Source organism: Peromyscus maniculatus, chromosome 1, assembly GCF_049852395.1.
Source record: "Peromyscus maniculatus bairdii isolate BWxNUB_F1_BW_parent chromosome 1, HU_Pman_BW_mat_3.1, whole genome shotgun sequence".
NCBI classification, from domain to species: domain Eukaryota; kingdom Metazoa; phylum Chordata; class Mammalia; order Rodentia; family Cricetidae; genus Peromyscus; species Peromyscus maniculatus.
In genome coordinates, this window is record NC_134852.1 from 185,590,684 (window position 1) to 185,618,319 (window position 27,636).

General features: G+C 37.5%; 1 protein-coding gene and 1 pseudogene across 3 annotated transcripts in view; one reads left to right on the top strand and one right to left on the bottom strand.

Moving 5' to 3' along the window:
* Rnls (renalase, FAD dependent amine oxidase) overlaps positions 1-27,636 on the bottom strand; it is a 256,513-nt gene that overhangs the window by 213,559 nt on the left and 15,318 nt on the right. The window lies entirely within an intron of this gene.
* Positions 22,839-25,874, top strand: LOC143271215 (nucleophosmin pseudogene; annotated as a pseudogene). Its single transcript, XR_013048445.1, has one exon. The product of XR_013048445.1 is annotated as a nucleophosmin pseudogene (transcript).

Here is a 27,636-nt window from a genome sequence, read left to right on the forward strand (position 1 = left end):
TGTGTAGCTTTGCAATTTTCCTAGAAATCACTATGTAGCCCAGGCTGGCCTCAAACTCACAGAGATCTGCCTGCCTCTGTCTCTAGAGTGCTGGTTTTAAAGGCATGCACCACCACCGCCTTGGCTTGAATATTTTCTTAAAACTGGTTTCAGGTTCATGATTTTAGAATCAATGCAAAAAACTGTGTATACTAAAAAATTGATTACTCAAAATAAGATCATAAAATTATCTTTATTTACTTTTAAATAATCATCAAGACAACTTCTAAATAAGAAGTCAAGCCCCAATGGATACATCATCAACAAGCTCCTGCACTTAAACTAAGGCTCAGGGACCATCACATAAGACAGGGGTGGAAGCAGAAAGATTATAAGAGCCACAGGTCCAGAACATCTGCTGTGAGACTGTCTCCTAGGCATTACAGGGAAGCTACAGCCATGGTACCTCAACAGCATGCCTGTCTAAACAAGATTTGAACAATGAAAACACAAATAGAGGTGCTAATGTGGAAGGGGGCAATCTCGGGGTCACCACCCCTAGACAAAGAACTATAGGCAATTGACGACTAATGAAAGGGAGAATCAATCTTCCCCAGAGATGAGGCTCCTAACTGGTTATCCAATAGCAAATGATCAGCCTCGAAATCATACATATACAAGAAGCACTAAACAGACTCAATAAGTTTTATTTATATATGTGTGTGTGTAACCATGATAATCAAAGAAAGAGATTATGAATTAGAGAGAGAGTACGGGGAACATGGGAGGAGATGAAGGGAGGGCATGTGGGAGGAGTTGGAGGGAGGAGAGGGACAAACAGAAAGGATGTAATGATATTTTTAATCAATTGGTAATTTCTAAAAACTAAACTGAAACTTTTTCATTTATGTCATTAATAGATTTTGACAATTTATAGACAAGACATTGTGCTATAACTTTTATAATTATAAACTAAAAAGTTATATTAAACTAATTAAATTAGATGTCACTTTCATCAGAATAATGCCATTATAATTTCAAATATAAAAGGTACTGTGACAAAAAAGGATTTAAAATAATTATCCAATTTTTAAGATTTAGGCTTTTTCTCACAATTAGTGAAATTTTACTTTGCTGACATATTTTTACTACTAAAGAACCTATTTTTTAAGGGCTATGAGGAAACAACAATAGTGTGTGTGTCATGGTATGGGTTTTAAATATTCTGTAAAGATCCGCATACATAAGGCTTGGCTGCCAGCCTGTGGTATTGCTGGGAGGCAGAAGGCTTAAGAGGTGGGACCTACTGGAAGAAAGGTTCCTGGGGGGAAGTATCCTTGAAAAGAGTGTTGGACTCCTGGCACCTTCTTTTATCTCTTCTTACTTCCTAGGCACCAAACGATGTCTAACTTTGTCTCACCATTGACTCTTCATCATGTCATGATGCTTGCATTTGCCTGAGTCCAAAGTAACAGAGTTGTTCAAATACAGTCTAAAACCTGTGAGACTGTGGACCTAAATACAATTTTCTTCCTTTAAGCCTATTTTCTCCAGTAATTTGCCATAGATGTGGAAAGTTGGCACAATAGGCCATGCTATTCTGCAAAACTGCAAGATCCCACATCCCTCCAAAGATCAATGACAAGTATGCCAAAAGCTAAAACAGAGGTGATTAGAGAAGCAATTATCTTGGCAAGCAAGGAAATGAAATTTTCTAAAAGCATAGCATCCTTTACCTTGTCCTTAGAAGTATGACTGTCAAAGTACCAAACAAACTTGTAAAGACTAAGGCATCCAGGGGACTCAATTTTTACAAAATTAATGCTCCTCAAAAAGACTGCTGTTACTATTATTTTAAGTATTTTGAAATGTCTGCTTCTAGAATTGCTTTTAACGAATATTATTTATTCTTTTGAATATCTGCAAGCAAATTAAAATCTTCTCCCCTTAGAAGTGGAAAAGTTTTAGTAGGGTGGAAAATATTTGGATCATTCCTGTGATATTAATTGTGCATTTCAAAGCATGTGGAAATTTGAAGAATTTTTACAGAGCACTTTCAAATTCCTAAATCTATTCTTATGTAATCTAAGAATATTTGTACGTGACAAGAACTCACAAAAGCTATAGTAACCTGCACAAGATCAAGCCAGTTAACACTTTGGATGGAAGATGAAGAGGCTCATGAGATCATGCCTCTAACTAAGAAGCTATTGACAGGTGATGGCTCCTTGGGGACGGAGTGTCAGTTTTCTTTAGGGGTGTGGTCCTTGAGAGATTGACCATGCTCCAGTACATGACTCCTCAGCCCCATGGATTCAGTAGGTTATTAAAAAAAAAAAGGAGAAAGAGGAGAAGGAAGAGGAGGAAGAAGGAAGGACAAGGAGAAGGAAGAGAAGGAAAAGAAGGAAGGAAGGAAGGAAGGAAGAAGAGGAGGAAGAAGGAGAGGAAGTTGTGGGACATGGATCTGGGACAAGTAGTAGAAGGAGTGAAGGGTGATTATGATCAAAATACATTCTATGCATGTATGAAATTCTTGAAGTATTAATAAAAATAGTATATTTTAAAGTATTTTGAGAATTGTGGGATAAATGTAACATTTCCTTTAAAAATCCCACATTTGATAAACTAGTTATGAATACTAGAAAACACAAGTTTTTTTTTTTTTATTTTATAGGTATGCCACACATAATTTCTTCTTATGTTACAAATTTAAGTGCTTTGTGTGGTAAATTGCTAGAAAGAAGGAAAAATTGCTGTATCATATGAGAAATTGAGGTTCAGATACCCTAGGTGTCTTCTGTGTTCGAAACAAGATGGCTTAGAGCTGGCTGAGGTTGATCGTTCTCTTCTACCTCTGAAATGGTTAGATTACAGGTTTATGTAACTCTACCATTCCAGTTTAAGCCAAACCCCAGCTGAGGAACCAATCCAGGGCTGCTGGAATATTAGGCTAGCACTCTGCCCTTTGAGCTATATCCACAGTGAAAGCCTTGGTTTCTATCTCAACATGATCACATCTGATATAATATGGTGGTGACCATACATTTCCTCTTACTTCACAAAGAAGGTAATTTTCTTCAGTGGCCTGAAAGAAACATTCTAAAATATGGCTTGCATTTTAGGAATGACAATTTGCAGCTGTTTTCATACATGATAAAACTGTTGACTGCGAAAACTATAGCCTTGACATTTCTATTATAAATGGAGAAAATAACTGAAACTGCGTATTTCATAATGGGATACAAAGCAATTCATAAATTTTCCAAGTTTTCTAAGTTTAAACTAAAAGCTCAATACTTGGAAAGAACAACCACAACAATACTAGTTAAAGGATTAAAAGGGACAATGTTGATGTACATATTTTAACTTTTTTATTGCCATGTAATTCATTCACTTTGTGTTTCTTTCGACAGATTCTGGCTGTTCTCAGTTATTTGAAATCAACTGCTAAAACATAATGAAGCATACCCAGTATCCCTGAATTTCTACACATCATTTTTATTGATACATAGTTTGTCATGAAAATGACCGGCAGTGTCTGACGCATTTACCCTCTTTGCCTTTCAACAGGCAGCAGGAGAAGGAGCAGAGGGCCCTTTCTGGATGGCCCAAGAACTGGCTTGACACCAGAATGTGCTGCATTGCATTAGGAAACCAGGAAGTCAGGGCTAGATGATTAGGGTTTTAAAGAGGAATATTTCTAACCTCCTGTAGCTTGAGGAGACAATTGGCTTTTAACAGCTAGCTCTGTTAGCCTCTAAAGTTAAGGATTCTTGTCAGGTCCAGGTCCAGGTCAAATTGACCCTTCAGGCAAAGAGAAATATTTTTGTTGTGCTGTGAAAAAATACAGGGGACAAACAAAGATTTCCTGCTTTTAGTGTTCATTGAGGGGGGGGGGGAGTGATCAAGAGAAAGAAGCTGCCCTCACAGTCTGGTATCCCTCATGGGTGTGTGAGAGGAATGAAGAGAACATTATCTTCCACAGCTCATTTCAAGGATATGCTAAAGCATCCCCAGGAGGCAGGTGAAAGAGAGACAGCTTGGTATTTTGCATGGAGGTGTAGTTATGCACCTTTGGGATTCTCCTTCAGCAAGTTTCGGCTTAGTGACATGGCTTGATTAAAAGAAGATCCCTGTGATTTAGAAATTCCCAGGTACAATGAATGGAGAACTGTCACTCACAACGAAGGTGGAGCCTAAGTGTTTAGACCGAATGTCTTGTAATCAGTTGTGAGAGCAAGTATGAGGCTGAGGGGAAGCATGAGTGTTTAGACCCATACAAACTTTCAGTGACAACAGAAAGAAGCCAAGGAGCTTAGATCATGCCTGGGAATAAACAGCAGAGAAGCATAGAATTCCCTTTTGACTTCTCCTATGGATTCACTAAATACATTTAGAAAGAAATAGTCTTATTTGCTTTGGTTTATCTACAAAGACAGAGTGCAATTCTTCTATTACACATTCATAATTCTAGACCTGACTTTTTTCTGTAAAGATGAAGTGACACTTGGTGGGACACTAAGGACCCCACAGTGAGGCCTGTGCATGGAGCAGAAAAGGTTAAATGATTAATTTGCCAAATTCAATTGCTAGGAAAAGATGGGCCCATTCCAGTCAGTATAAATTAGCAAAGCATTTAGGAACTATTTTCAGGAGCACTAGACAGCACTGCTGGAGAGTCTGCAAACCACAAGTGATAGCAAAGCTGGGAGGCTGTAGAGCTTCCAGGGGCCTGAGCACTGATAATAGATACTAAAATTATTGCTCAAGAGGCAGATTTAATTACGAAGGGCCCGGAGAGCAGTGAAGTCCTTGGAAGGCTTCCCTCCAAGTTTTATAAGAAATAAGATAATCAGCATCTTCAAATGTAATCACAAAATACAATAAAAATGCTAAGGCATCTCAAGAGACTTTCTAATACATTTCCCTAGAATAATATAAAATCATTTCTTGTTGGCCTGGTGACACAGGCCTACAATCTCAGCTACTAGCCATGTTGAGGCAGGAGGATAGCAAGTTCAAGGAGAGGCCGGAAACTCAGTGAGACTCTATTGAAGAAGAAGGAGGAAGAGGAGGAGGAAGAGGAGGAGGAGGAGGAGGAGGAGGAGGAGGAGGAGGAGGAGGAGGAGGAGGAGGAGGAGGAGGAGGAGAAGAAGAAGAAGAAGAAGAAGAAGAAGAAGAAGAAGAAGAAGAAGAAGAAGAAGAAGAAGAAGAAGAAGAAGGGCTAGAGCTCAGTAGTAACTTGCCTACTATGAGTAACGACCTAGGTTCTATGCACAGTAAAGAAAAAAATAAAGCAAAAAAATCTATAGGAGCCTTTTTGCAAATGGGTGTTTAAAAAGAAGTAGGCTTATTGTCACTGACCACAGCTTGTGTATCCCCACTTCCTTATGGTTCCCTTTGTTCACACATGTCAATCACACAGCCCTTCTGCTCAGTATTTCCAGTCAAATTCCTCATATTATTAGCTGACTTGATGAGGCACCAGCCTCTTCCTTGAGCCCTCCCATGCTCTAAGCTCTCCCCAACCCATTTTCTCTTCCCCAGTTCACAGGATTCCAATTCTCGCTGTTCTCATTTGGGAAGTACATTGTAGAAATATGGATAAATCTCAAAAATGAACACCTACAATGTGAGGAAATTCATCTAAAACATTTTTAAGTTTTCTCATCTGTAAGTCCTCATCTTTCTGAAATTTCTTAAATGCCACTTCATACTTTTTTGCCATTCTCATTGTATAATTTATGACACAAATTAAGCACCTTTTCATCATCTTGGCAAATTTTCATACTCTGAAATGTCTATGCACTATCAGCAGATTTTTGTTTATATTTTTCCTCTCCTCTTTTTATCAAAATTTTAGCTTATTAAAAATTAGATCCATATTTTAGCCAGTGAAGTTCAAACATTTAGATAAGGTAAGTGAACACATGAATGACTTACTACACCAACTACATGTTGTGGTGCTGCTGTCTTAGGTTTCTATTGCTGTGATAAAATCCAATAAGCAAAAGCAACTCTGGTAGGAAAGTATTTATTTGACTTATATACCCCAGGTCACAGTCTATTGAGGGAATCAAGGTAGGAACTCAAGGGAGAAATCTGGATGCGAAACCAAAGTAGAGGCTCTGAGGGGCACTGATCACTGGCTTGTTCCCCATGGCTTTCTTATACAACCTGCTTTCTTATAAACCCTAGGACACACGCCCAGGGAAGGCAACAGCCCACAGTGGGCTGGTACCTCCCACATCAGAAAATACCCCCAGTCATTCACCAGGCCAATCTGGTAGGGCCATTTAAGATTCCTTTTACCAAATAACTCTAGTCAATGTCAGGCCAGCAAAAAACTAGCCAGGATGAGTGCTAAATACTGTAGAATCAATGAGTTCAAAAGAATATCCCTACCTAAGAAGGGGGCTTCCACAGTAAGACAGTACTGCAGCAAAGGGATATTAAATTCAGACAAGTTGCTAATGGCAGAGGTACTGAGTGTACCTCTGAGTCATTAAACAGATACCAAATGAGACTGTTGCATGGCTTCATGGGGGGAATGCAAGTTTTGTATGCGATACTGCATGATACAAATGGCACATTATCTTTCAAGCCTTTATTTTGAAATATCAGTTCAAAACTTCCTTATGTATGTACAAGAGCATCGTGTCTTCGATCGCCCAATGAAGGAGAAATGGCTGAGAGCTACATGAACAACCTGGACATGAGTGGGAGTAATAAAGGGCGAGGGTCGAGGGAAAGAGAGCCTGTGGGAGCGGGAGATCCCAGCTGGATCAAGAAACAGAGAGGGAGAACAAGGAATAGGAGACCATGGAAAATGAAGACCACATGAGAAAAGGAAGAAACAAAGTGCTAGAGAGGCCCACAGAAATCCACAAAGCTACCCCGACAAAAGACTGCTGGCAATGGTCGAGAGACAGCCGGGACTGACCTACTCTGGTGATGGGATGGCCAAACACCCTAATAGTCGTGCCAGAAACCCCATCAAGGACTGAGGAATCTGGATGCAGAGATCCACGGCTAGGCCCTGGGTGGAGCTCCAGGAGTCTAATTAGCGAGAAAGAGGAGGGTTTATATGAGCGAGAATTGTTGAAACCAAGGTTGGATAAAGCACAGGGACAAATAGCCAAATGAATGGAAACACATGAACTATGAACCAAAGGCTGAGGGGCCCCCAACTGGATCAGGCCCTCTGAATAGGTGAGACAGTTGATTGGCTTGATCTGTTAGGGAGGCATCTAGGCAGTGGTACCGGGTCCTGTGCTCATTGCATGAGTTGGCTGTTTGAAACCTGGGACTTATGCAGGGATGCTTGGCTCAGTCTGGGAGGAGGAAACTGGACCTCCCTGGACTGAGTCTACCAGGTCGATCTCAGTCCTCGGGGGAGGCTTTGCCCTGGAGGAGGTAGGAATGGGGGGTGGGCTGGGGGGAAGGGGAGGGGGCAGGAGGGGGGAGAACAAGGGAATCCGTGGCTGATATGTAGAACTGAATGGTATTGTAAAATAAAATAAAAGGAAAAAAAAAAAAAAAAAAGAGCATCATTCCCATGGCCCTGCTTCCAATGTAAAGCATGAAAGAAGCCTGAAATTCATTCTTCATCTGAATACACAAAAAAGTAGAAGTTCTGTCTCCTAGACAGAGTAGTGTTTGTCATTCATGAACCCATACCTGTTTATTATTTCAAAGTCCAGCAACATAAAAGTGTCAGTTCTCCTCAGTCGCTTACTTGGGTTATTGGAAGGAGAAGCTATTTAGGACAAATGCACCATTCTTCAGTGTATCCAAATGAACAATGAGTTTCAGACACACTCTGGAGTGTTATTCATCAAACAGATACAATGAATTCTAGATTCATTTCTTATACCTGATAATAATGTCATTTATAAATTCATCAAAGTATTTTAACATTGTTGCCCATTTGGAGACGTTCCAACAACTGTGAATATTTTAAACTGTTTTGCTGACCTCTTTGCTGAGTTGAATAAGAACTTAAAAGTACAAGCTTCTAAAAAAATTTCTGAACTGTTAAAATGAAGACAGTCCACTGGTTTATGTAGCAAACAACAGTGAAGAATGAAGTTCTGCCCGTTTTTCTAACTTTGTTAGAAATTATTAGACACTGTTTTCTGACTTTCCTATCCCAAACAATGAATGAGCCAATGAAAACAGCACCACAGAGCAGCTGCTGATAATGGTAACAGTTAAAAATAGCCCAAGTGACTGGCTTCATGTGAGAAAAAGAAATTGTGTGGTATAATTTATGGTTCATAAAAGTCTGTCATGTCAGTGATCAATTAGCAATCATCTAGGCAAGAAATGTGGAAAATCTTTCTTAATTATGTCATGTTATTATAGAGTATGTTAAATAAAATTTCTAGGTAGTTAAGTATAAGAAAACCCAGCAACACTACTTTAAAGGCTTCAAGTTCTGATTTAATTGACTTCTTATTAAGAAACCAAAATAATGGTTAGACAAGAGACAAATGGACAAAATGCAATGGACAAAAAAATAAAAAAGCCATGTAGAAGGCCTACAGAGCACTCAGAACTGATGTGCAGCAAACGCTCACTGAACTAGGTTCATGACTCGTATCCATGGCCTTTATTGTGTTGAAAATGAAAGGTTAAGGAGAAGGGAACATATGCTTTATTCATTTGACTATTCTGAAGCATGGTCCTAAACAAGATAGCAACACCTTGAAATAGTGTCTAGAGAGGTCACATTAAAGTTTCCTCTAATTTACTTTTAAAATGTCTTCCCTTTTGTATATACTGATTTATGGCAGTACTAATCCAATATTGAACCCTAGAGTCTGAAGTGAAAGTAGATGTGAAATTCCCCTACCTGTGCATGTGCACTTTCCAGTGGTATGCTACCCTGAACTCCTTTAATTAAAAGACAACTACCTCTTTAAATAGTCTAAGTTAGTACAGTTATGCAGCACCTACTAACATATCGATTCTAGGAACATGCTAAGTGAAACTACCGGTAAAACAAATTTTATCTTGGATAAAGTATATGTTTACCAAATATCTGAATTTTGAAACTTCAAAGTATTTGATTTCCCTATTATGGATAAGATGCATATAAATAATCCTTTATGAAATAATAGCCCTTTTTTCTTCTAGACAAGGAAGAGAATTATCTCATTAAAGAGTCTATGCTTACATAAGTTCCTAGCAATTTTCCAATGACTTTCTCAAAACCTTCTTACAATGAGGCAGACTATCATTTTTTGCTAAATAAACTATGAAGCAATTAACTGGAAAAAAGCACTAGCAATAGTGAAAGAGAAAGACAGACAGACAGAGAGACACACAGGTGCGCGCATGCATGCGCACACACATACACACACACACACACACACACACACACACACACACACACACACACATACAGACTGATTTTCATCATAAAAGATACCTACATAAAGGACTCAGAAAAGGTTGTTTTTAATACTATTACCATAATCACATGAGAATGAGCTAATTTCATTAAAACAATCATTCACATACATACAAGTAGCAATAAATGAACTCAGAAGGTTGTTTTTCATACATTTATCTCTCTGTGTGTAACAATAATAATTAAAGAAAAAGAAGCCAAGAGTTTGAAGGGAGTGCGTGAAGAGGCATGCGAGGTGTTGGAGGGAAGATACAGACGGGGAAATGATGTAATTATATTGTAATTAAAAATAAAATATATCTTATTATATTTATATTAATTCATTATATGTATTAATATTTTTTATTTTATGTTTTAATTATATAGATTAAAAAAGCATTATTCCATTGGAATGAACTGCTATATCAGTTTTCTATTACTGCTCTAATAAATTACCACAAATACAGAACCTACAAAAAACACAAACTTATTACCTCAAAGTTCTGCAATTCAGAAGTCTGAAGTAGATCTCTCAAGAACAGAATTGCAGTCCCACAGAGCTGTGCTTTTCCTGATACACTCTAGAAGGCCACAGACCTCACCTTATCCGGCTTCCAAAGGCTTCCTCTATTTCCTGCTGGCCGACCCCTTTCCATCTCAAGGCCAGCAGGCAAATTGCTATGACTTTTGCTCCTGTCATCACATTTCCTTCTTGGATTCTGACTCTTTCCCTTCTTGTCAGATTACATTTGGTCCACAGGATAGTCTTTCCATCTCAAAATCATTAACAATTATATCTGCAGAACTTTGTTTGCCCTATAACAAAACACATTGCCAAGTTCCTGGAATCAACATGCAGACATCTTTGAGGCGTGATTATTCTGACTGGTGCACTGGAAATCAAAATATAGAAAATGAAAACTGTCCATTTTGCCTTTTTACCACAATTCTGCTACAGCTGCTAAACCGTAGTTCAGTTTATTTTTATTTATTTACTTACTTAGCTTTTGGTATGAAAAGCGATGTAAACACCGATGAAGAGTGGGATGTAACAGCTAAGATATGGCTCATGGATTCATGTGCTCTGGATTACAAATTCAGTTCCCTCAGCCATGTAAACTTAATCATCAATGTCCTCATCTTTAAATTCTTGTGAAGACTAAATTGCTCACTATATATGGAATACCTTATGTGTTTTTTAGCTTTATAGTGGTAAACACTTTATGATGTGTATGTGCATCAAAACATCATGTTTTACATCTTAAATAAATATCAATGCTACTTTCAACCATAAGTAGAATAAGGAAAGGAAATAAATCTTAAAAATTTGAATCCAAATAAAGAATCATTATTATATCCAAAGTATATGTAGGTTGAACAGGATGGCTCATGCCTGTCAGCTCAGCATTCATGAGGCCAAAGCAGATGTATTTTGAACTTAAGGCCACCCTGCATTATATGAGTGCCATGCTACATTGGGCTTCCTGGGAGATTTATTACAAAAAAATCATGTAAATCATGTGTCACTTATAACATGGGGATTGAGAGGATACTTTCTGAGAAATGAATAGTCACCACTGTGAAAACATACAGAATACATAACATACCTAGATAGTATAGCCTACTATGTAGTAGGCTATGCAATATATGTACATGTGATATACATGTATATATAATATATACACATAAATAAGTATAATAAATGTACACATATTACATATCTATAACTATGTGTGTGTGTGTGTGTGTGTGTGTGTGTAGATAATAATCTATTGTTCCTAGTGTCGTGAAGAACAAGACAATAAAATGCAATCAGTAGATGTAGAAAAGAGCTAGAGATGGCAGAGTGCTTGCCTAATGTGTTCAGTGCTCTGAGTTTAATCCAGAGCAATGCAGTACTACTAACAATAATTTAAACTCTTCAGGTATGGAGGCAGTGGACCCTTTTAATCCCAGCACTCTGGAGGCAAAGGCAGGATGATTGGCAGTTCAAGGCCACAGTGGACTCTGCAGCAAGAAACTATCTAAAAGAAGACCGGGGAGGAAAGGGTGTGGACAGAGGGAGGGAGGGAGGGAGGGAGGGAGGGAGGGAGGGAGGGAGGGAGGGAGGGAGGGAAGGAAGAAGGAAGGAAAGAAGGAAGGAAGGAAGGAAGGGTAAAGAGAATGAGACAAAGAGAAAGACAGAGAGAGAAACAGTTAACATAATGTGCTTGAGGCTGTTACAAAAAAAAAACAACCCACATCATACTGTTTATAGGAAATGTTCTTTTAATTAATTGAAGTACTTTTTCAAACAATCATAGGAAGTATAGTTTATAAAATCCATAAGACACTAACGGTTATTTATGATCATCATAAAAATTATTATTGTCCATATCCACAGTTGTACTTTCTGTACTTTCACATGACCTTGAGAGAGGGTTTGTTTATAACAGCTTCATCACCTACAGGGGAGTCATGTACTGTGCTTTGGAGATTAACATGACTACAATGCTAGCAGGTTACAAGGGACTTTTCAGCTCCACTATAATCTGTGGAAAAATCACTGTATTTGCAGCCAATCATCAACCAAAAGCACTGCATAACACATGACTCTAATACAAAAATTGATATGTTTATTTTATTTGTGGAGCTGAGGATCAAATTTTGTCTCTTACACCTGCTAGATGAGCCCTGAGCTATACACCTTTGGTATCTTTTATTCAGAAACATTGCTGTTTCAGGAGGTTTTAGCATTGCAGATCAGATCTTTAATGAGGGATACTCCCTACCTTGCTACACAAAATTTTTAAAGAAATGTTATGCATTGTGAAAAAATTTACAAAGAAATATGAATGTATGGGAATGTATATTTTTTTTTAAACTGGAGTTTTGCTCATGCTGAAGCTATAGGCTCTCTTGAGAATTGCCATATAGGACACCAGTGTTGTCACCCAAGACTTCAGCACAAATTCCCAATAACTACTATACTCTACAAATTCCAGTGATGAAAACGATAGTGAAAATTTAACTGAAAATGAGCACGGCTATAATCCTGGCACTTGGTAGACTCACTGAAGTCGATTGCTATGAATTTGAGACCAGCCTTGTCTGCATAGTGAGTTCAAGCCAGCCCACTGGATAAGATTCTGTCTCAAAAAACAAATCTAAGAAACAATGGTAGTAGCAGTAGTAGTAGTAATAGTAAAAAAATTAATTGAGAGGCTTAACTGAGAGTGATATTTATTTTCTTAAATATGTTTAGCATAATATGTCTATAATGCCCTTCAAACTGACCATGTTGACTCTTCATCTTCTAATTCATTACTCAGGGGCTGTGAGCAAGGGACTTTGCTGAGGCCTCATTAAAGTTTAGACAGTTGGGATTAATTACATCTGGTTGTTCTAGTCTCGTTTGTCTGTCTTGTTTACACTGTTATGTTTTTAGACGAGATACCATATCTAAATAATGTAACGTGTGCTGCTTCAGAGGCAGGAGTTTAACAGATGCTGAATATCTACCCGCTGAGCAGCTTATGCAGTGAAGTCCACCAAAACTTTTAGAAATTCTTCCTGAATAAGCTACTATGGACAATATGGAAATAAATATCAGAGCCTTTAAAAAGGTCTTCCAAAGTGAAAAAGTGTACTTTTCAATATACTCCCTAACTCCAGTGCCCTCTAAACACTGCTGAAAATTCTTCACATGACCTTCATTTCAGGTCTTGAGACATCGAGTAAAACTATCTGTATTATTTGCTAACAATATTTTAATTTTCCTCATGGCCCCAAACCAGTTTCCTCTGATTTTGTCTCCAATTTATTTTGTCCTAGTCATGTGTCTGAGTGGATGCCTCCAAATATGACAAGGTAATTATTTGCTATATTCATATGAACAGGCCAATCCACAATTGTAGAACAAGCATTTGAGGTAAAGAATTTGAGGGGTTGGTGTCATTTAGTAAATATTCACTATTTTAAGAGATTACCTAAATGAAATTTTAAAACTCACTTTTGGTAAACCTCATGAAATAACTAGTTGTGCTCACTTTTAAATAATTACACATATATAGTCACACATTTTATACATACTTGTTGGGTTTTGAAGGTAGAGTCCCACTACCCCAGGCTAGCCTTGAACTAATAATCCTCTTGCATCAGCCTCCTCAATGCTGAGGTAACAGAAATGTGACATCATGGCAGCTTAAACATAGTTTCCTATTCCACACATTGAAAGAACATTCATTAAATAAATGCATAGTATATATCATTCTACTAGCGCCTAGATGCAAACATGAAGGCATGCTTCCTGGTGTCAAAAGAAATTATTATTATATATGTATTTTATATATATGTATTATATTAGTAGTCTCTTTGTTATTTAATCAGATCCTTTTCCTGGGCAGGACTTCTAAGACTGATGCAAGCTCACTCATGTGTTTCTGCTGTGATTGTCTGTGCCTTCGGAGTTCTATCCAAGAAACTAAGCCCAGACATCACGGAGTTTCCACTCTTGATTTTTTACTTTTCTAGTAGCTTTACAGAAGTTTTAGATTACATTTAGGTATTTTATCCATGTGGAATTGGTTTCTACATATGGATGAAGACAAAGAAGCAAAAGCAGCAGCAGCAGCAGATCTGTAGAAAAATCCTACCCAGATTCCCCCCTGTATTCTCCAGTGGCTTTATTGTAACTGTCTATATAGAAATGAAAATTGTGTTTATAACACTTCAAAAAAATCATTCTATCAGCAATTAAGAAAGCAAACAGAACAATTTGTGCCTCTTTTTTTTTAAAGATTTATTTCTTTTTATTATGTATATGAGTGTTTTGCCTACATGTATGGTATGGGTAGCTGTTCCAGCTTTGTCCTGGAAGTACTACCCCCATTGAGGCTTCCGGTAACTGTCATACCTACAAGGTGGGGCCAAGACAGGAGTGCTTAGGACCTGAGATCCCGATGTGCCCACTCTCTTGGTTCCTGGATTCTGGACTCTGGAAGTAGACTGAGCAGAGTTCTCCAGAGAACACCACTGGACTGCACTTCACCTCTCCCGGACCCTGTAACCTATCCCTTTACTTGTAAGTTACCCCACGAAATAAACCTCCCATTTAACTACGTGGAGTTGCCTTAATACTTCCACCAATAATGTACATATGTGCATTGCACATGTGTTTGATGTCCCCAGAAGCCAAAATGTCCCAGGATTCCCTGACATTGGAGTTATAGATGGTTGTAGGACACCGTGTGTGCTGGGAACAGAACCCAGGTCCTCTGCAAGAGAACATGTGCTCTTAACTGCTGAACCATCTCTCCAGCCACCATGGAAAGGTTAATGAAGGGACAGAAGCAAAGGGTTGTTACTTGTTTTTGCTATCCCTCAACACAATATAAGCAAATGCTGGGCATGGAGCAGTTGAAAACAAAGCCTGAAAATGACTTTCTCTGATTCCTGGAAACATGTAATAGTAAGGGTTTTGCTATTCAATTAAATATTTATCTAAGAAATATTTACTTGGAGCACTACATGGTAATAGAAAATAACTCAAGAAACTCATTTACTAGATTAAAGAGACAAAAACTGGGCCGGGTGTTGGTGGTGCCTGCCTTTAATCCCAGCACTTGGGAGGCAAAGGCAGGAGGATCTCTGTGAATTCGAGGCCAGCCTGGTCTACAGAGCGAGATCCAGGAATGGCGCCAAAGCTACACAGAGAAACCCTGTTTTGAAAAACCAAACGAGAGAGAGAGAGAGAGAGAGAGAGAGAGAGAGAGAGAAACAATTATTTTTAAATTTTCAACTGAATCCTGATTTTGTTTTTTTTCCTTCCAAATCTAGTCTTACAAAGAAAAATATAAACTTATCACCAAGGTGCTTATAAATAACAATAAAATGCCTTCACCTGCCTTTATGTTTACTTTCTGAACTTGTGTTCAAGTAACTCCATTCAAATACCAATCACATATATACACACACACTCACACACGTGCACACATGCACTCACACGTGCAATGATTGCTGATACGTCATTACATCAATCAAATGCTCATAATTGCTACAGTTATTCACTCAAGATCTCAATTCTCATCTGTCCATATAAGAATGGATAGCACCAAGGGAGTGAAATGAAACCAAACTGTTTCTAAGTCCTTCAATAGCAGGTGTTTGTTATGACAGCACATATGAAAACAGAAGAGATGAAAGGATGTTCACATGTAGGGACAAAGAGCCTCAGATGAGAAATTGCTCTATACATCGACTGTCTTATAAGAGCTACTGTGTTCCTAGGGTTTTCCCCAGTATACCATTACATGACATTTCAAATGTGGAGTGATGTGATCTCAATACCCGATGGTCAATGACAAGAACACATACACATGCACACAAACATACAATATACAATAACACACACACACACACACACAAATATGCATACAAGCACATACACAAACAGGTGCATATCCCCCCCCACAGTTTGTACAGTTTAAATATTCTCTTGTATATGCTATATAAAGGAAACTACATAAAGAAGTTGTTGGACACTGAGTCATTTTATTCAAATAGTTAAAATCATAGCAAAATCAACTCACAATTTATTGAGTCAATATGTGCAATGTTGTGTTTACACTGGTACCTTAGCAACCTGGCAGATTACTTCCTTGGGGGAGGGATTATTATGAAAAAAATAGAACCTTGATCTATTAGATTTTTTTAAATAACATTTGTCCAGTTAAACTTCCCCCTAGCAACTATCTATATAGACAAACCATTAACTAATTGTGTTTGTTTCTTAAGCAATAGAGTTTATTCTGACAATTTGACTGCTAAGAAATGCATTAGCAAACAGCCTATTCATTTTCTGTATCTTGTTTGGCAAACAAGGCATGGCAAATAGCAATCTAAAGGGAAAATAGAATCCTGGGATGCACCTGCAATCTTTGCAGAGAACCACTGCAAAGTGTCTTAGGGCTGAGGTACTGGCTTTCAAAAGAACGTACATGTGGTGCCACCTGCTGTTCAGTATTGTGTTTTGCAGTCCAAGAGTACTGAGTCCCCTGGGCCTCAGAAGGCTGAACAAAGTATTGCCAGGTTTATGTTAGCCACCCCATAGCCCAACTGATCTTGCAAAAAAGTCAAGCAATTTTAATAATATAATAATTATTTTTCATTATCATTCTACAAAGTACTCAATTATAGCAACGACAAAGCAGACCCTATGAGAAACAAACGCTCTGTCAGGAAGATTTTGTATGTTGTATGCTGAATTTACCATGTTTCATTTCTTATTTTATAAATTTCAAAACATTCTGCATTTTCAGTGATAGAAAATTCTATGTGATGTTATATAGGAACCTAGTTTCCTAAGTATACTGAGTATATCTTCTATGGATTCTAAGGAGCAGTATACATGTCTCTTCTAAAAATGCCCAACACCCAGATGGCTACAAGGCATTCAGAGGTAGGAGCCATGTTTTATTCAGTTTCATCCCTCCTGTGACTAGGAAGAGATGGCAGGCCAAGAATAGGCTGAGTAAATATAAACAGATTCGTGAGAGGTTAAGCATAGCTCAGAATTTTAGAAATATATATATATATATTTCTAAATAAATTATATTATATAATTTATATATATTTATATATATATATAATTTATATATATATAAATATATATATAATTAAATATATATATATTTAATTCTTTCATTTACATGAAAATTATATATATGTAAAACATATGCACATATATACATATTCAAAACTAGGTTTCAGTTTTACCTCATATCATCAAACAAAAAAAATGGCACTCAGAGCACTGCGGATTTTAATTATCAATCACAAGAACTGCAAGAATGAGAGCAGTGCTTGGTAAAACACTCCAATTAAAACCATGTAAGTAGTAAACTGAAAAACACCTCAGGCACAGGCAGCACAAACAGTGCTGATTCGCTTCTTGATTCTTTTTATTTATTCATTCAAATATTTAAAGCATCTAAAGCAGCAGTTTTCAACCCGTGGTTGTGACCCCTTTGAGGGTCACACATCAGATATCCTACATATCAGGTATTTACATGATGATTCATAGCAGTAGCAAATTTACAGTTATGAAGTAGCAATGAAATAATTTTATGGTTGGGGGTCACCATAACATGAGGATCTGAATTAAAGGGTCACAGCATTAGGAAGGTTGAGAACCACTGATCTAAAGGCTAAAGAGAAAAAAAAGACTGATGACCTAGTCTCACAGTGAGCTCAAGAAACTCACAAAAGGGTCTGGTGCTGCTCAGTTTTCCAATTTCCACTTAGCTCAAGTGTGAAGGGACTGTATAATGCCTCTCTCTTCTCAACAAGTCTTCAATATCTGTAGCCCTTCTTCAAGTTCAGCTAATGATTTTGGAAAACAAATCATTCAGTACAGAACTTCCCGCCACAGGTCCCAAGTCTCTTCCACCTGTGCTCATGGGCTTTCCTTTGCCTCATGGTACCTAGCTGCTAACAGAGGTCCATTCTGTTTCCTCAATACCAGGTTGTGTGTGACACCTCTGGTTGCTTCTATATGACCTGTTTCTCTCTTAATAGATTGTCTCCATGGGCATGAAAGCATAATGCACCCATCTTAAACCTACAAAACAATGCAGTAAAACCTATCCTACTTCATTTGCTAACTACCAGCCCAATTCTTTGCCCCTTCTTTCACAGAAAAATGCTTCTGAAGAACCATCTCTAACATGCCTTTCTCAGTAGCACTGGGTATCTCCCACACAAAGCAAAACTCGATTCTTGCTGGCAAAAATGTCTAACTATTTTATATAATAAAGCATGTTATTCTGTATGTATTGATAACATGATTATGTCTGTGAAAGATTTTTATAGCAGGGTATTAGGAAAATGTCTAAAAATTGAGATATATTATTCTGAATTGATCATTCTATAATGTACACATATATTAAAGTACCACACTGGGCCCCATAAGGACATATGTAGCATGAATCTTAAAGGTACTTATTAATAAAAATCAAACCTGAGGCCAGTTATTGGAGTGAATGCTGGAAGATCAGAGAAGCAGAACAAGCCACAGCTACCTCACCTTGCCAGTTCCTCAACTGATCCTGTTTCCTAAGACTGGAAGCCTCTGAGTCCTTATCCAAATGAATCTCAGATGAATTCCTTCTCGAAAGCCTGAATGCTTAACCAGCCAAAAGCTTCTAATTTCTGGTCTTCATGCCTTATACACTTTTCTGCTTTCTGCCATTACTCCCTGGAATTAAAGGCTCACTTTCTGGGATGAAAGGCATGAGTCACCATGCTTGGCTGTATCCTTGAACACACAGAGATCCAGGTAGATCTCTGCCTCTGGAATGCTAGGATTAAAGGCGTGTGTACCACTGCCTATCCTCTATGTTTAATATTGTGGCTGTTCTGTTCTGTGACTCCAGATAAGTTTATTAGCATGCACAATATTTTAGGGAACACAATACCACCACAGACATATGATAACTTGTCAATTAAAAATAAACTAGCTTTTCTATTGCTTTATGGAAAGCACTTTTTAAAGTCTTTATCTTCATACAATAAGATAAATGGTCCTCAAATCCAAGTGAGATCATATGATTCCTCATTCTGACACAGAACAAAACCTGGTCTTTGTCATAGTCCACAAACCCCTCGGTAACCAGCCCCTGCTTCCTCTCTGCTTCATTTCCCACCACTGTCCTCTCTCCAGACCAGACATGGACTCCGTGGCCATTTCTTGGTGATTTTCTGCTTCTAGCTCCTTCTTTTGGGACATCCCATCAGAAAGTCTCATTGGTCACGCATCCTCCACCTCCCCACAGCCCTGCTCATGGTTTTCAACACCCCCACCATGGTTTTCATGTACTAATTTGCTTTATTTCCCTTTAGCACTCACCATCCTTACACATGGATCTCTAATTGTTTCTCTTCTTACTGTTTTAAAATGATATGGAAAAGTGTCTCATCTATTAGTATCATCTCACATCTAATTGTTTTGAATACATTTGAATAAAAGTTTCTTGACACAGCTGTACTTAAAATTTCTAGCACATAGAAAATGTTTAATGTAGATTTTATAGTAGAAAATGAATTTAACATTTAAGTAAAAGTAAAGCTGTATCAATAATCATTATTAAAAATAAAAAGGATTTCAATTCATTTTCCTAGAGTAAAATTTCATATGTACTTGGCAAACAAAATTATAAATTTTTAAGAAAAAAAAACCTAAGAACTCACAGAAATGGAGTAAACTCTGCTCTGAATATAGTGATTTTTCTCTGGCTACTTCATATAGCAAATTTAGAACAGATCAATACTTGAAAGGCTTCACTAAATCAACTGTGACTAATATACCAGTTAAAATTACAGATGTGTTCCTTTCTGGCTACTCAAATTATTTTGTAATGTATCTTTTCTAGAAGAAAACATTCAAGTCAGAATGAGAACAAGTCAGGCTCAGGAAAAGTCTTTAGCATGTGTCATACTCTGATATGGCACAAAACTTCTCAAATAACATACTGTTATGAAAAACAGAAATGAACTTAGGCAAGAGCTCATCCAGTTAAAAATGCTGAGACGTCTCCTTTCCTTTATTATTCTGTCTCTTTTAAGCCTAATGCTTAAAATTCCATAATTTAAGTTAGTAATTACAGCAATACTTTCTAATTTTGAATCCAGTACATTTTATATGAATCGTTGGAAACTTGTGCCCAAAAGCCAACATCTTAGTTCTCAAACGTGTTCTATCTTTAAAATGTCTTTGTCAGTTCAGATAGGAAAAATGTTTAATTTGATTCAATGACTCAGTTGGTGGTAACGATGCAATTCAGTGAATTCTAGCTTTCCTTTTTTACCTCTCTCACATTAACTCTAGTTTTGATAACTCTTTTCAAGTCTTTCTGCTATAAAAGGACTCTGAATGAAAAATCATTCTGAGTTCTGAGGAAGTACCAGCAAGGCAGCACTACAGCATTTTCTTCAGTTAGGTAGAAGCCAGGTATGCTAGTTAAATCATCTTACCCTATCAAGAGTATGAGTGTTAAGAATGAAGATGTGAAAGAACTGTATCACAGATGCATCCATCTCAAGCAAGGGACATCCTCATGTATCAGTGCTCGATAAAAAGAGACACAGGTGAACTGATACAATTACTAAAGTTTGGAGCAGAATTGGAAGCCATAATTGAACTTGAAACTATTCAACAGCTATGTTAACTTACTTTTTCCAGGTCTCTCTTTCCTCTTTTGTAAATCAGGAAAAATAGTTCTTATGATTTGTTTATGAAAAGGGACACAATGTATACAAATGCTTACTTCATATTCACAAAATGTGTTTGATGTTGGACCCACCATAATCTTCTAGGTGGTCTCAGAGGGGAACTCAAGTAGGAAATCTCCCTATGTTTGGCTGAGACCACAGATGGGAAACGAGAATAAACAATTAGGTATGCCTGGTCACTTGCAACTCCAAAATGAAGACAATATTACTTATTCTGTGGCTGTGACCACAGGCCTGATGAGAAGTGAGCCTGAGAGAAAGGATTTATTTGCTTATTTGAGTGTATGCTCCATTATGGTAGGGAAGGCATGGTGACAGGGGCTTCATGGCTGCTGTTAGAGTGTGGAGCAGACTCAAATCTTTACATCTCAGTGGGAAAGGAAGAGAGAACAGATTGGAAACAACCTGTCTATAAACCTGGAGACTTGCTTCTGTGCAGTACTTGCTCCACAGAAACTCTATCTCCTACAGGTGTCACCAGCTCCCCAATAGCTTCACCAGCTGAGGATCCCCATACCAAATGCATGATCCTTCAGGGTACACTTTACATTCAAACCATGTTCAAGTACAGCAAGGGCCATCTCTTTTGTTTCTGGTGACTCTTGTGTTTGCAGAGGGAAAGCTCAATTTGGGCTGTTGCTCTAGCGTTAAAGGTAGAACAATAAGTAGAAATGGATCCAAATCTGTTGTTTTGCAAACACTTTATTTTTAAAGGTAAGTAGATGAGGTGAGTATTAAAGGTAAAAATCAAATAGAATAACTGGTTAATGCTTGCTTCTTCTAAAATTGAGATCTCAGTTCAGAAGCTTGTAGGTAGCTAGGCACAATCATTTAGGTCCACAGGGAAACTGAATTATCACCTTTCCTATGGAAACTTCAGGCTAAAATAGCAATGAAACATGTTGCTGGATCAACAAAATAACTGTTTCTTGTGCTTCAAGTCAAAATCTTTACAGCACAATGGCAAAGACAAATCAAACATTTGAATTACTTTAAGTTAAACCATTTGATCTGATTTGTTCATTCTATATAGAAAGATCTAGAAGTTCCAAAAAGGAGGATCAATGTACTCACTAGGGCAATGTTTTACCATATTCCAAAGCACATGCTTAGTAGCCCTTTCCGCCAAATTGAAATATTCACTTCTGGTGGGAAGTAGAAAACAGGAATCCCATAAAGCTAAGGAAGCTAAGGAAACTTAGAAGGTTCAGGAAGCTCAGAAAATTACAAGATTTACAAGGCTCCCCCTCACAGTTATAAATGCAGTTAATAATGGCAAGGTGAAGACTGATAGAACTGCCTGACTGCAGGTTGGACAAGGAGTTCCAGGAATACAGCTCTGGGGAGTTATCACCCATGCTGGGGTGGGTTCAAGTAAATCAACCAAGAAAAGTCTTTGTCTCACCAAGCTTTGTTTGGGAAGCTATATTCATCTGGCATGTTGTCAATGCACATCTTCAGAGAATAGACAGTTCATCTCTTTCCAGGAAAGAGTCATACAACAGCACCTGGACACCAAGGTCGAAGACTTTGCAGTATAGCTTATTCATATTTTAAGTATCATTTAAAAATGAACATATGTTATAGCTAAAAGATCTTTCAATAATATTTCATTAAGTTCTACTAGTACTTTTTCTTCCAATCCGATTAAGTAAAGTTAATTACCATCTAATGTGCCTAACCAAGTTTTCAAAGATAGATTCAGTATTCCCGATGAACTAAGTTCAACAAATGTTAAGATTCAAAGCTCACCACACACTCCTCCAAATCCACATCTACTTTTATCTCCTGAAATTCTCACTACAAAGCTTCTCCTGCCAAGATAATCTATTTTCATTTTCCCATATTTAAAAGGCATTTCTATTTCCAACTTTCTCTTTGCTAAGAACTGGTTCTCTCTAAAGCAGTCTCTCTCTTGATACTGAATGCCCTTCAAGTTGCAATTCCTACCTCCTTTTCATTTGTTTAATCATTAGAGAGAGACTGATGAGCTACAGTTTGTGTGGTCCCGAAGAGAAGCCCGGGAAAACAGGAGTGGGAAAGACATAGTCAGCAATTATTTTTATGTTATTTAAACCCTATCAGCTAAGGTACACATTACACAGGGGATTTAGCCATTAATAAATCACAATAAGTTTTGTATTAAAAATATTACACAAAAAAAACAAGGAGTAGGGAATTTTTTTTTGAGGGAATGGGTTCGAATTGAGTTTTGGGGATAAATAGGAACCTAAAATAAGGTAGAGGGGATCAATAAGCAATTTTCTTTATAGGGTCATGATTGTTATTAAATTATGACATATCAATAAAAATATAACTAGGAAAAATCCTTGCATTCCAGACGTTAAGTTATCTGAGTGGGGTATGATGGCACATGCCATTATTTACAGTCATTTAGGAGGTTAAAGTAAGCAGACTCCTTGAGTTTATGAGTCCTCAACCAGCCTGGGCAACACAGTGACTGCCTCACAGAAAATAAAATAACTTAATCCAACAATATTTAACCCTATTATCCTTCTTGCTATTAATCTTGAGACAAGAAGGAATAATGATCTCACATTTGAAGGTAAGAAGTCACTAGGAAAAGTTGTTCACAATGAGTTCTGGAAAGACTGATAATAACTGGCCTTACTACTCTGCGTTCTACTGGCCAGTCAAGACAGGAAAACCCCAAGGGATGTGACAGCTCAGGCTTCTGGAGGACACCATGTTAGTGGAAGCATGCTCTATTCTACAAACCATGCAAATGGGAAAGGACATTATATCCCTCCTTGGAAGAGAATGATTCAGAAAAATGATTCCTCCTGGGAGGAAGCTTCCACATGGAGTAACCAAACCTTCATTTGTGAATTGGTATTTGTTAAACTATAGAGTCCTCAGGGCTTTGGCAAAGTTCTGGCTGTAGCACTGCCTAGGCTAGAAGACAGGGCTGTTCATAGCAACTGAAATGGTCATGTGAACCTAAGCACTCACTGTTCACTGTATCAAGAAAACAAATTACACATTGTCTCTAAATAGACTACCAATAGTAAGAAAAGGCACATGAACAACAATGGAGTCAAAGCCATGTCCTTACAACATTAGCCAAGAATAAATAGATATTGAAGAGATATTCCAATTAAGAACAGACTACTTAATAAGCTCTGTTGCCAGCCCATCACATCACAGGTAGCTCTAAGTGAAATTTAGACAGAATGAGCTCTACATTTTTACTGAACTTTAAACCTAAACACTACAGAGTCCTAAAAACAAAGTGGCACTTTCAGTCAAAATAACTTGAAAGTTGTAGTAAATGAAAATCATATGATTAAACAGCCCCCTCTAGAAAAATATGAAGTACAAATATGAAGAATTTTGAGGGCAATTTTGGGTAAAATCAAGCTGTCTCATGCCTATCACCATAGAGTTTAGACTCTAAAACTGAGTTACAATGACCAAGTGACTATAAAAGAAAACAACAAAGATATAAAAAAAGAAGCAAAAAAATAGAACAGAATAAATATGTAGAGGAAAGAAGTGTATATGGGACCTAACATATGGCAAGTGAGGAATCTCAGCTCAGAGGGAAAAGACTCTCACATTAAATGAGTGGTGTCAATATAATTGGCTGTTATTGTAGGAGGAAACAAAGTCAGTAACCTGTCTTTTTCTTTTCATAATAAACACATAGTGGTGGTTTGAATGGGTATGGCCCCCATGTGTTTGGTCTATAGGAAGTGGCACAACTAGGAGGTGTGTCCTTGTTGGAGTAGGTGTGTCCTTGTTGGAGGAAGTGTGTCACTGTGAGAGTGAGCTTTGAGGTCTTGTATGCTCACACTATACCCAGTGTGGGTCACAGTCTGCTTCTGCTGCCTATGGATCAAGATGTAGAACTCTGAGCTCCTTCTCCAGCACCATGTCTACCTGCATGCCACCATGTTGCCCACCATGACAATAATGGACTAAACCTCTGAAACTATAAACTATCCCCAATTAAATGTTTTCCTTTATAAGATTTGCTATAGTCATGGTGTCTCTTCAGCAATAAAATCCTAACTAAGACACACATATTCTAGGTGGAATAAATATTTAAATATAAAGCATAAATAATTAAATTAGGGATATGTGTTTGACTTCATAGTGGGGTAGTAGCTTGTCATTATACAGTCAGGAAGTGTATCATATATTTAAGAAAAAAGGATTCCTGACTAAGTAAAAACCTCAAGAAATTATTATGCTAACGGACCTAAACAAAAGTAAAAGACAAGCAACAGTCTTGTAAACATCTGCAATAACACGTGACAAACCTCACGTGCAGTGTTCTCAAAGAACAGAGACTGAGACCCAAAGCACAGGAGATGACCAGGTTATTTGCAGAAGACGGAATCTAATGACAGATATGTTTATTTTTAAAAAGGCTGAATTTTACTTTAAGTAAAGGACACTACAAATTAAAGCCAGAGTTATGCACCTTTTTATTCCTTTGACAGAAATTTTAAAAGAATGATATGAAATTAAAAATACTAAGTGCTGATATATGTACAAAAAACCCCATGTGTTATCCAACATTAAGAAGACTAGCTACAAACATATGGCAAAGCCCATTAAGACATACAGATATGTCTGGTATGATTCCATCTTTCATGTCTGTTCTGAGAAGCAATAGGTGGTTTTCTCTGTCTGGATTCTCTCACACCCAGGTGCATGCCTCCACCTCATGGAACACTTGATGGACATGGACATGAGCCCTCTTAGGCCTCAGATATACTTTTATGGTTGTGAACTAAAGGCTTATGAAATTATCACGGTGATAATGATGAAAATGAACACCAGTTATCACTAAGAACCATCAGTTTGGGGGCAGGGCAAAAGACGAATTACATATCATAGTAGGCAGAAGCAATTAAAGTAACTCTGGCAACTGTGAAAGTGTCTGTACAACCAACAGTTTCCCCTGGGGTTTTGAGATTGCACTACCTGTTGTCTTAAGGTTGAAGTGTGGTTCAGGGAATGTGCATATTAGTGGATAGCACCTAGTACCTGGAGAGGAAAATGCAGAGTCAGAATACGAAGATGAGGAGGATATAAAACTCAGAAGTATGTCTGGAAAGCGATCTGCTCCTGGAGGTGGTAACAAGGTCCACAGAAAAAAGTAAAACTTGTCAAAGATGATGAGGATGATGATGAAGATGATGATGATTTAAGAGATGAAAACAGAAGAAAAATTTCCAGTGAAGAAATCTGTACATGATACCACAGCCAAAAAAATGCACAAAAATTAAACCAAAATGGACAAGACAAAACCATCAACACCAAGATCAAAAGGTCAAGAGTCCTTCAAAAGACAGTAAAAAAAAAAAAAAAACCTCCTAAAACACCAAAAGGACCTGGTTCTGTAGAAGACATTAAGGCAAAGATACAATCAAGTATAGAAAAAGAACATTGGACATACCTGGTAAATTAAGCTAAAAGATGGGGAAAGAGGAAAAGGAGAAGCAAATACAGTCCATACTGAGTACCATCAACAATCCAGACTGAAGTCTTCTATTTTCATCTCAATCCCCTTTCCTGATTGGCCACCCATTCCCCTCCAATCCTTGAATGCTGGAAGCAATCTCTTGTTTTCCTAAAGCATTTTCATTTACTATAGTGAGGGAAAGAACTTTACTGCTTTCTACTATTCATACATATGCCTTATATCTTTGACCATGTTTTAATGCCTTCATATGCTGCTCAATAAGTTTTCAAATGAACCAAAAAAAAAAAAAAGACATATGGCTACTTTGACCTACAAATTACCCTCAGGGGATACTTATTACTCAGTATACTATTAAAAGCATGAGGACATAAGCATATGTAGACAAGTATGTTTACTGATACACACCTTTTTGTAGGAAAAGGCCAGAAATCACATGAATGTTTATCAATCAGTAATCAACAGGGACAAAATCTAAGGCATGGAATTTCCAAACTATGGAAAAGTTTATGCACTTGGTAATGAAATAGAGTATTTGTCTGAAGGAATGTAGAATAATAGCCTACTCTCAGAATGGTGCTAGAGATAGTGACTAGTACAATGATCAGGTGGGATAAGGATTTAGCTAATGAGCAACACATTCAGTCCAGAGGGAAGGAAATACACTCCAATCAATTTGAATACTAAAAATATTGCAATAGAAAGAATACAGGAATTATAAAGAAAAAAGGTTATCCAATGACCAGATGTGCTACTCATAACTTAGAAACACAAGAAACATGAAAAAGAGAGTACAACTCTGCCCCAAATAGCCAATTCCAGAGTGATAGATTCCAATGAGAGAGAGTTAATTGGATATAACATCAGAGGATTCAAAGAATAAAGTCCAACAGGTCAAGAATAAGCTCATGAATTTCAAAATGAATGAAAACCGTTAAATGAAAGGACAAACTCAATACAGAATATGATAAAGGATTAGAAAAGGAACAGATACTGAAAAAAATATAATTGAAGTTTCAGAAGCAAAAATCTCAAATAAAAAGGCTTAGTAAGAAATCTCCTTGATAGAATAGACTAGGTAGAAGGTAGAATATTGAGTATGAAGAACAAACAACAAAGATAAAATTAAAAGAAAGAACAAACATATCATGCCAGATCTCTGAGTATTAGATGACTGTGGTGAATGAACAGAATTGCTTCCATAGGCTCACACCTTGAATACTTGATTTCCAGTTGGCAGGACAGTTAGAAGGGATTAGGAAGTGTGTTCTTGTTGAAGGAGTTGTAAAATGGGAGTGGGCTTTAATGATTCAAAAGACTCACACCATTTCCAGTATTTTTTCTCTCTACCTCCTATTTGCAGATCAAGACATGAGCTCTCAGCTGTTCCTTCCACTATGCCTTTACTTGGCCATCATAGATCCTAACACTCCAAAACTCTAAGACCAATTAAGTTGTCTTGGCATTGGTGATTTGTAAAAGCAAACAAAAATTAATTAAGACATAAGTTGGGGCCGGGCGGTGGTGGCGCACGCCT